Genomic DNA, 12,009 nt, shown 5'->3' on the forward strand with positions numbered 1-12,009 from the left:
AGATGGAGCCCCCACAGCAGCATCTGAGCTCCAAGTCTACTATGCCAGGGGCACACACACACACACACACACACACACACACGACTTCTCAGCTGCACAGCCCCAAATTCACTTTTTAATGTATGCTTGAATTTTTTTTCTGTCGGTTACAACTGAACAATCTAACACAACAGGGACAGGGTTCATATTGCAGGTGTCAAAAGATCGACCTCGTCTGGAGACTGGCTTTCAGCAGTGAGTCTGGGGAAAAGAAAGGGATTATCAAATGGTAAAGTCTGATGAGACATGAAGGGTCACAAGTGAACACACAGCCTCCTTAGAAAGACCCATCACTCTCGAAAGGGAGGGAAGTGGGTTTGTTTTAGGTTTACAACTCCACCTTTACAGATCCAAATACTGAGTCTCTAGGTGTTAAGCATCATTCAACTATTGATTCTCCTAAATAGAGAGGAATACTACTACTAACCCGTATGTACAAAGCTGTTTTATTTATAGTAACTCAGTTGATCCTTGAAACTACCCCAGGTGAAGATTGTTACCTCAACTTAACAGTTTAGAAAATAGAGGCACAGAGAGTTTAAGAATTTGCCCAAAGTCCCACAGCTAGGAAGTGATAGAGCTGGGATATGTGTCAGATGTTTCCAGTTCTGGAATCCAAGCCTTTAGTAACTGGGCTACACTGCTTCTCATTAACCGCAGAAAATGGGAGCATTGGGATTAAAAGTCAGATGTACTGGATTCGACTTTCTGCCCCTCGTTTTGCCCTGAAAAAATAGTGCCTGTGCGGTCCATGGGGAGGAAGGGGCTTTGTTACATGTCCCTCTCCGTGGTCTATGCATATGTGGACACCTCTTCAACCCACATGGGCCTTATGGCTTTTACACATTGGTCTGGTTCCTGCCAGGACTGAGTGTTGCCCCAAGAACATCAATTTAAGGTAACTGTGTAGATGCAGCTTCCTTACTTCAACCAATACCACCCCTCGGAGAACTCCACAGTCAGGTAAGGCCATGGCCTGACCACCAGACCTGTCTAGCCAGCCTGCCAACTGAGTCATCAACTGAAGGTCACAGATCTAAGCCCAAATATGGTCTTCTCCCAAAAGTCCTCATGTCTGTCACATGGAACAATAAAATCTCCTAATCTTGCTCTTGACCTTAGACTCCATTCATTCATTCATTCATTCATTCCCTTGTTCCTCCCTTTCCTTCCCTGCCACTTCCAATCACCAATCCCTGCTTCTTATATGTGTCCGAGGCAATTCCATTCTAGTTTCCTCCACACCAACCCCAGCCCCTGTCTCATCCTGGATGGTTAGAAGAGTACAACACAGTTTCACTCATTTATTCATGGTTTCACCTAGTTTTCATATTTCTACTATATTCCAGGCTCTATGTAAAGTGAGCACAAAAGGAGATAGTCCCCCTGATTTCATGTAGCTTCCTTAAATACCAGTTGGAAATTCAGGCAATTCCATTCCAGTTTCCTCCACACCAATCCCAGCCCGTCTCATCCTGGATGGTTAGAAAAGTACAACACAATTTCATTCATTTATTCATGGTTTCACCTAGTCTTCATATTTCTACTATATGCCAGGCTCTATGCAAAGTGAGCACAAAAGGAGATAGTCCCCCTGACTTCATGTAGCTTCCTTAAATACCAGTTGGAAATTGTGTCTTATATCAAACCACCCATAGCTCCCCATTACCTACAGAAATGAGCACCTAACCTCGTATCCTTCAGTCAAGGCCCTCTGAAACTCCGCCCCAACCTAACTTACCAGCCATGTTTCCCACTATTCCTTCCATGTGCTTTTGTCCCATAGAACTCACAGTCATCAAACTCACCAGTGGTTAGCACTGACCCCAGCTCCGGGAGTGTCCCCACTGCCACCGCCTGATGACCAGCATGCACTAAGCATAAGGATTGTGTTTTATAATACTTTATGATGTCAAGAACCATGTCCTGCACAATGACATATCCATCAATTCCCTCCACAGGAGTTTTGGATCAGGCCTAACAAAGCCATCTTTATTCAAACAAATGCTGCCCTCAAAAATGTTATGCTTGCAAAGTCCTGTAGAGAAGGGAGACTCTTTACAATCTGCACAAAACAGTATATCCACCCTCCAGAATCCTGTGGAGTAGCTTTTATTTGTGGAGTAGGAGGGAGGGAGAAAGTCACATGAACAGCAAAGTCTGGCAACTTCAAAGAAACCCCCAGATTCTGAGATCTGGAAGCTGCTGAGTCTGCCTCCTATCCAGTGTTCTAACTCATCCACTCAACTAAATGGAATGCAGACACGCAATAGGCAGAGCCCAGGATTGGTGGCCTGCCGGAAGCCGGTCCCTCCTTGCTGCCTGACACAGTCGTTGCAGGGAAGAAACATCTGCACAGCATATGTTTCAAGGGACCTGGCGTATATGGCATACTGTTTTTAATATGTTTGCTCCCCTTCTTCCCACCAGGGAAAGCACCAAAGCCTATACCCCTGGAGATCCACCGACACAGGGCAGTCCCAGGGAAGACAAGCAATGAGGCTGGGAGGACATAATCTTTACTGGGTAGGATAATCTCCTTCAGTAATTTCCTTGTAGCTTATCAGTAGAGCAGTGACCTTGGAATAGCCCTTATAATGGAACACAGAGATTAACCTAGACAGGAGATTAAACTCCAGAACTAGATTAACAAATGCCCTAACCTTTTGAATAGAATGGATAGGATTAAAATCAACTGGTATAAATACAGATGTAACAGGACTGAATGCTGCCTCGTGTCCTTCATTCTTTGCCGACTCTGTCCACACCTTTGGGAACCCCTGGACCTGCTGGGGCTGGACCCCAACAGTGCCCACATCACATCTCGGAGTCAGACACAAGCCAGCAGAGGAAAGCCGTCTATAAAAACTCTGGTTCTTTCTGGCCCTGGACTTGTCAGTTACCAAGGAAACAACATGGAAGATTGTGCTTAGCTCCTCGATGTCTAGGCCATGTGGTCCATGGTCTTTCTGAAATGACTTTCAACACAGCCTGTCCAGAAAACACAAGGGTGCCAACTTCCCCTTCCCAAAAGGTAGCCATCAAGGATACAGAGTATTTTTCTTAAACTTGACAAGCTTCTAAAAGTTGAATAAAATAGGTCTGCAGAAGGCCTTGGAACCCATTGTTAGCCTCTGTTTGCAAAGTAGTAAATATTAAGTCAGACAAATCAAAACATACTACCCTGACCTGGTAATGACGTAGCCAGTAAAGTTGCCTGCAAATTTGTAAGATATTCCTCAAATACAAATTCAGATCAGAATTAACAATAGCCCTAACCTTGCTTGCCAACCAAGACTTATAAGAAATGGCATATCAAAGTCATCAAATTGGAAGAAAAAGGAGAGGTGGGGGCCTCATGTTTTCAAACTTTCAAATCCTTGAGATGATCAGCCCAGCAAGATAGAACTGAGCTTCGGCTAACTTCAATATTAAACTGAGGGGATGTTTTGCTGCAGTAATCATTGATAATTTGTCTCCCTCGCCCCAAGCTGCAAAGATTTTGCTAGGAAAAAATAAGAAGGCTCAATGTGTGTGAAGAAAGCATATTGGTTTTTAAAATATTGTAAAGTATGTGCCTACCATTGGAATCTTCGCTATTTATGGAATCACACTCTAGTGTGACACCACAGGTTTCTGAAAAAAGAATAGGAAATAAAGGAGAAGGCGCCAATATGAGCGAGTAGAGTGTTGTGAGTTTGCTTGGATTTCTCAATCTCTATTTTAGAGTCATGGAAATAATGCTTCCCATTCTATTCTGGACTTGACTACTCTGCATTTCTAGGTCTCCTAGTGGCATCATGCTAAAATGAGTGGAGGACTAGACTTTCAGGTGAATGATGTTGCCAGGGAAACTGCCCACCTACCATTCCAGTATTATCTGTCTCTGATATAACAGACAATTCTGCATGTATGCCTTTTCTCCCATTACACAACAGAGCTGGAAATCTGTCCCCAAAAGTTTTATAGTAGCAAAGTCCGATAGAAAAGATGGGATCTTTACAATCCATACAGAACATTGCATCTACCTGTCAGGCATTTTTCCAGAAACCTACAGAGAAGCTGACATCTGTGGACTGGGAGGGAGGGAGAAAGAAAACACAGACAGCGTGAGCTGCTGGTAACCCACAGACCCTGATAGACTGTGAGCTGGACGCTGCAGAGCCTGCATCCCACCTGGGGCTTTACCTCATCTACTCACACAAGTAGAATTAAAAGCAGTCCTTCTAACGGGACAGAAAAATGACAGGGAGTTCTCTTGTCCTTTCTCCCCACTTAATATCAGCAGAATCTTTATACGGAATAACCTTTCCCTTTGGGCTCTTCCTCCAGAGGGTTTCAAATAGATGGGAACACCCTTCCTTTGCCCTTTCCAGAAAAAAAAATAATGCAAAATGGAGCTGATGTATGAGAACCCAGACATTTTTAAGTTCTGAGGGAAAGGACCCTTCTGAGACTGAATAGGTACCTACAGGTCTCTATGACCTCCTACCATTTTTCAGTTTCTGGAGTCTTATTTCATTGTACCCATACCACCTCTTCTAGCTCCCATTTATATAAAATCCACCACCTCTAAGTTTGCAAATTCTAGGGTTTGGTCTAGAGATGAGACAAGTGATGGGAAGGAGAGAAAATATTTGCAATAGCCACTTTTTCACACTGCTCAGAACTCTGCCCTGGAACTAATGCTATCCCCTAAGATAATCTCCAAGAATACAAGAGGAGAACATCCAAGGTAAGGCCCCTGACCCTTACGCCATGATGTGTGGCAACGGCCTGCTCACCTGCCTACACCCTTTCCTGGCACAGGGAACATGCCCTAACACAACAGTGTCCTCATTTAAGCAGGCCTGGCTCACCTTAGCGACAAGATTCGATCCTTAGGAATCTGTACCTGCCTAATGTTAGTATCCTGAAAAGTATAGATTAGCCTAAGAGTGGGTGTGTGTGTGTGTGTGTGTGTAGACTACTCAGAAAATAAAATTATCTGATGTGTAGCCCACAGCACTGCCTCAAGGGAAATATTCTCAATTCTTTAATATGCCACAAACTTCTTTGAGAAGTGTTTGGGGTTTTTTAATATATCTTTTTTATTGATTTCAGAGAGAAAGGGAGAAAGAGAGAGAGAGAGAGAGAAACATCAGTGATGAGGGAGAATCATTGATTGGCTGCCTCCTGCATGCCCCCCACTGGGAATCGAGCCCATAACCCAGGCATGTGCCCTGACCAGGAATCAAATTGTGACCTCCTGGTTCATAGGTAGATGCTCAACCACTAAGCCACACCATCCAGGCTCTTTGAGGTGTTTTGAAAGCTAAGGACTCTTCTGAGAAGCCACAAACACAAAACAGTGATGTTTTGAAAGCTACGGACTCTTCTGAGAAGCCACAAACACAAAACAGTTTTCTATCATTTCCAGGTGTTTGTGGAACCGAACCCAGGATCCTGGACACCAGGTTAAAGACCTGTGTTCTAGGCCAGGAGCAAGTGCACTGAGGAGCTAAGAGTCATGACTGAGAGCAGAACCAGTCCCTGCCTCTGCTTAAAGGCAGAGGAAGAAAGGGGGAAGGGAGGGGAGAGGGGTCCTCTCAGCCAGAGGTAAGTTACACCTTGGGCCACAGTTGGCCATCTTTGAGATGGGCCAGATTGTCAGGACTTGGGTGATGCTACTGCCACCTAGTGGGAGAGACCAGGGATGCAACTAAAATCCTACGTTACCCAGGAGGGGCCCCAACAACAAGGAATTGTCTGCCACAAAATGCCAACAGCGCTCAGGCTAACAAGCCCCGTCATAAAGGGATGAAAGAGAAAGACAGAAAAACAGGTGCCTAGCAGTGTGTTCTGAGAAGTCACTCTGGACTCTCCCTGGAGTGTGGTGAGGCCACCGAAGGGAGCACCTACTGCAGGCCTGGGTGGGCTCTTACAAACCCACCTCTGGTGACTGCTGTCGTTGGAGGCTCTCCAGCTCGTCATGTGCCACTGACTTCCATACGCCGAACTCTAACCGTTGGCTCATCCTGCCAAACTCCTACCTAATCCAGCTTTAGCCAAATTGGCAAGGGAGTGATGGCCACTAAGGATAACAAGTTTCCACTTGCTGCAATTCACAAGAAAGGCCACTCCTTTCCAGCAACTATTATGTTCAAACGAAAGTGCATTTAGCAATCCTACATTGTCCTGGCTCTGGGAGACCTTGTATCAGTCATTGTACTTCTCACGCCTCAGTTTCCACTTCCATCGCTTGAGTCATAATCTCTACCACATTAGGAGAGGCTGCCTAGAAAAGAGGTTGGGAGCCTGGGTTCCAGAGCCAAAACGATGGCTCAAAGGCCATGTCTGGCACTCGCTAGCTGTGTGCCCTCTATCGCTCTGTTCACCTTCTCTGGGCTTCAGTCTCTCCATCTGTGAAATGGGAATAATGTCACCTACTTCATGGAGTTCTGAGAATTAAAGAAATATTACATGTAAAGTGCTTACATTATGCTGGGACCATTGGCTGTCCCCATCATCATCATCATCTGTATGTAAGGAGAATGTGAGATTTAGAAGAACTTGCATAAAATAGAGTAAGATTTTGTTATTAGCTATTTGCCATCCAAATGGCAAGGTACCCACTTTTAAGTACATGTGTTTTTAAATTTGAATCAAACATATGTTTGCTAATTATCCTCTCCTGTGTTTGCAGAGAGCTAGCTCATATGTCAATATTATTTTAGAAGTACTGCTCCCGCTGTTCACTCTAAATTGGGGGGAGACGGAAATTAAAAGTTTCCATTAAAATGCCAAAGTGGCAAAACAACACAACGGTATTTGTTCAGAAAGGTTTGGAGAAATAAAAGGGACTCCCAAGCTTGTCTTAACCGATTCAGGAGTGTATTCTTCAGACTGTTTTCATCGCTCCTGGCAGCGACAGCAGAACATCCAAACGCCTTCACCAAACGTGCCGCCATCTGTCCCAGCCGACCTGCCGCACGACCACCTCGCCCACTGGCCTCCGTCTGAGCCAGTTTCCTGCCAAACCCTGAACACTTCGTTTACCCTCTCTCTGCTACCACTGTTGACCCACAGGCCCAACGCACCCGTAGCGCCACCTTCTTAAGTTTGCTCTGCCTCCCTGGCAAGTGCCCCGGATGCCCTGAAGAAGACTCAGAGCCCTCCACCGCCTCCTTCAGCTCCTCGAACAGCATCTTCTCCTCCTTTGAATTCCCTTCATCTTTGATTCACACCTCGAAGGTGCTTCGAAACCAGTGACCCTAAAGACACTGCACAGGACAGTGGAGACAGACGTCTCCCTGTGAGCTGGGAAGTGACAGAACGGGGAAGCATCCGAAATCGCTTCTGAGTTTGTAATCCAGGGCTGTGAGTGAGCAATTCCCTCTGGTTTAATCAATGGTCGAATACACTGCTCATTTCAGAAACCAAGTACACAAGCCCCCTCCCCTCAAAATCAGGCACAGTCCAAGTCAAATTTTGCTGGCAGCGTCAGAGTTGTGGAACCAGAGGCTCCGCTGGCTTAGGAAAATCATCGTCTTTTCAGTGATCTGCATGGTCATGACTGGCAGGCCTTGGATCTTCATGACTCAAAGTAAAAGATTAGCACCTGGGCTGTATCCCCTCGCCGCTTCCACTGTGGGCTGGATCTTGTCAAGCCTGCATCATACCCACGCGGTCTTTCATCCCCTCGGCTGCTTAGCTTAAATATGAGTTGTTCTGCAAGATCACTGGTAATTCACATAAAATATAGTCTTGTTACTTTTCTTTAAGAGAAGCATGATAATTGCAAACTGCAACAAACGAAGCTGAAAATAACTCCCCGGGCAGCTGTGCATTAGGAATTAGATTAAAATGAGCCCAATTTATTTTTAAATGACCTGGTAATTTGTAGGAAAGACTCGAGCTGCTTAAATTTTCATCGGTGGAAAACTGGGAAGCTTACGAGAACCAGTCGTTGGTCACTGGGGTGAGAGAATGGACCCTCGTCCCAGAAGCCAGAAGGGCAGTGCTGACGGATGGACTGGTTAGAGATGTGTGTTCAAACAGCAACAGGAGAGGAGAGAGAAAACAACAATTTAACACGAGTCAAATCTTTTTTTTAAAATCTAAAATAAAGCAAGTTCAACGTCAGCTCACAATTGTAAGTGCCAAAATCTGTGCTTGGAACTAATTTTCCAAGTAAAACTAATTAGGATTTGAAATGGAAGCCCTAGAGATTTGGGGCTTTGAGGCTCCTTAGCTGCTGGCACTTGTGGCGTGAAGGATTCGGTTCTCAGCTCAGGACTGAGGGGGTGACATCAAACCTCTCCCACACTCACTGCCGCCTGGGAACGTGGTTAGGGCACGGAGCCAGAGCCACTCGTCTCTGCATGGCCCTCTCATCCCCCTCCTCACCGCAGCGGCTGCTTCAAGATGTTTGGGGCCGACTCCCATGCGGCACCCATAAAAACATACTAGTATTTCTGCGATTCCTCTTCCTCTTAACGATTAACCTACAGGCCACGGTGATGATGTTGCTTATGCATTTAAGGCAAATGACAGAATGTGATGTGCTCTGACACAAAATATTCTAAAAATTATTAATTATCCAAGTTAGTTTGCCCCCTCCTTGGGTGGACACCATCACAATTCTTCTAATCTACAAAATGCATAATGTGTAAGATGTATTCTGGTATAAATGTAAAAATCTTTCAAACGAGCTCTCTACTAGCACTGCTCTGTAATTCAAGATCTATTAAGTCTCTTCTTGATATACAGTGGGGCCTTGACTTACGAGTTTAATTCATTCCGTGACGGAGCTCGTAACTCAAATTACTCGTATGTCAAATCAAAAAGTGAACGAGTGAGCCACGTGATGCTGGGCTGATGTTGGAGCGTTCACTGTGACGTTCGCTGCGCCAACTAGCGGTGGGGTATCTGAAGCTGGCTCGTAACCTGAATTTTAGCTCGCAACTCAAAGCAAAAAGCGGCTGAGAGACGGCTCGTATCTCAAAAAACTCTTTAGTCGGGACACTCGTAAGTCAAGGCCCCACTATATATGACATCCCCCACCCCTCTTTTTTCTTTAACACATTGTGGACCAGTTGTTTTATTCCTAGCATTACCCAGTGGCCATTAAGTTTCTATTGAACAAGTACAAAAAAAGGTTTTACATAAATGGTAAAGGCACACTTTAAAATTAAATACCCACTGCATTTTGAAGTTATTTATTACATGTTCTCACAAGCTAATATCTTTTTAAAGTATGATACTTTGTAAAAACACTGTGTCAAATGAAGCGAGAATCCGCATGATCTGCCCACACTGTTAATATCAACCATTTCTCCCTGGATTAAATTACTACGTAGAGAGGGAGAGAGATGGATGGATGCAAATATTCAAATATACACATGTAGATGTAGACATACATATTTCATACATCCAAAATCAAAAGGAACAGTTGGATTGGTCATTGATACATCACACAAGTCTTTGAATCAACCACTTGAGGAAGAAAGATATGACTACACATAATTATTTTTAAAAGAAAACAAAGCTTCCATAGTGGTTTATCTTATCCTGAAACTATACAGTACCCAAAACTTCTATTTACTGGTGCCAACAATATGCCAGGCTCCAGCGAGGCAGAGAGAAGTTTGAAAGATGAGCACCACACTGAGCCAGCTGTCTTCTGTTCGCTTCTGCTCTCTCCTCCCGAAACACTTGCTGTCCTTAGCCCGGCTCCCCATCTGAGAGAGGCCGATGTATTTGCATTGCGTCACTAAACTCCAGTCAGTGCTGCCTGGCCTGGGAGGTTGCGCTAGGGCAGTGGTCGGCAAACTCATTAGTCAACAGAACCAAATATCAACAGTACAATGATTGAAATTTATTTTAAGTTTAAATTTTTTAAACTTAAACTATATAGGTAGGTACATTGTTATTAACTTAATTAGGGTACTCCTAAGGCTTAGGAAGAGCCACACTCAAGGGGCCAAAGAGCCGCATGTGGCTCGCGAGCCGCAGTTTGCCGACTACGGCTCTAGTGTCACTGGCCCGCTTGAGGCTGCTGCTAGCACAGCTCTCTTCTCTCTGGTTCTGGAAATCTCTCTATTCCCTCATTTCTCCATTGCAGCGCCTGTGACAGCTTCACTGTGGGGCCCCAGGTTCCCTCAGTATCTCTTGTGGTTTCCTTACGCTCTCCCCAAACCTCTGCAATTAGGTTTCTCTGTAAATAAACTCCCATCAAACTATCCTCATCTAAGCCTGCCATCTGCTTCCTCCTACAACCTGACGGCCATAGGTGACATTCCTCCCTTCCCAACCTTCCCAATCTGGTCAAAGAAAAGTTTCCATACAACTCTAGCAGCTGCCACGAAGTAAGTGCAAAGACGCGCATGGTCACGAGGAGGGAGGGGTCACTTTAAGATCTAAAAGGTTAAGATCTAAGAGGTTTTGTGAAGCCCATGGCATTCGAGATGGATGTTTGAGGAACAACAGGAAGATGGTGGAGACAGGGCAATCACACAGGTGAAGGAAGGATTGAGACAAGCCAATGAGCAGGGACAAGTGGAATAGGGAAACTGAGGCAGACAGCTGAACAAACTGGCAGAGCAATTTTCAGCAAATACAGAAGGCCACATTCCAGAAATAACATCTAGGCCTCAGTTGTATTTCAGCTCCAGGCCCAGAAAAGCAGCAAAACCAGGTGGGCGACACCAGGACCAACTGCGATGACTGATGACCCCCTGCCCTGACACTGACCAATCAGTGAAGACCATGACCCTGGAGGAGCACAACTAGAAAACTGATGAATATTCTGCTAAAACCCTCCCCTGAGACCTCCCCTAAGATTCCCGCCTGCAAGAAAGAGATAAAAGCCCGGCCAGTGTTGCTCAGTGGTTGGGTGTCAACCTATGAACCAGGAGGTCACGGTTTGATTCCCAGTGAGGGCACATGCCCGGGTTTTGGGATCGATCCCCGGTAGGGGCCGTGCAGGAGGCAGTCGGTTCAATTATTCTCTTTCATCATTGATGTTTCTATCTCTCTCTCCCTCTCCCTTCCTCTCTGATATCAATAAAAATATACAGTATTAGAAAAAAAGAAAAATGTAAACTATGTGGATGGGCCAAGTTTTCCCAAACCTTACTCAAGTACTATGAGTGGACCCCAACATGAATTTACACAAGATGGGCAAGTGATCACGAATTTCTATGTCTATCATGACACAAAGCGTTTTTGAAAATATATTTGTCTTTTAAAAATTGGAATATTTGTGGAAGAAGATGTAAGTATCATGGCAATGAGGAGGAGATGTGGTAAAGAGACTGAGGTTTGGAAGCAGGAGTGAACGGCACAGTGACACAAATACTTACAAAATTATCTTTCAAAAAAATAAAACTCCATTTGGAATAAGGAAAAGGGGCCTGACCACCAGGTTTCGTGATGCTAACGCCTCAGATTCAGCAAAGGAGAAAGCCAAGCTTACGTGCAGGCTGGAACTCTGAAACGCAGGTACCCAGGAGCTCCAGATATAATCTATTCCTAAAGCCTCCACAGATTAATGCAAAACACTGCCAAGTTCTAGTATCACAACTTCCGAAGATCTTCCCCGTTGTTCCCCTCAAATGCTGTACAACCTTGGAAAAGCTCATAACCTCTCTAGACACATCAATGCCTTCATCTGCAAAAAATGGGCTAGCACCACAATGGGATTATTGCATGAGTTAAATGATATTTTCTTGGAAATAGCTGATACATGATATGTGAAGAATAAATGTCTCTTCCCTCTTTTATAACAGTAGGATTTTTTTAAAATATATCTTTTATTGATTAAGACATTACATATGTGTCCTTATCCCCACGTTACCCTCTACACCGCCCACCCCCGCCCACACACACACATGCCCTCACCCCCCTATTGTCCGTGTCCACTGGTTAAGCCTATACGCTTGCATATAAGTCTAAAGGTTACAGTTTTATCCAATGAAAAAAATTGTG

Source organism: Myotis davidii, unplaced genomic scaffold, assembly GCF_000327345.1.
Source record: "Myotis davidii unplaced genomic scaffold, ASM32734v1 scaffold725, whole genome shotgun sequence".
Lineage (NCBI taxonomy): Eukaryota > Metazoa > Chordata > Mammalia > Chiroptera > Vespertilionidae > Myotis > Myotis davidii.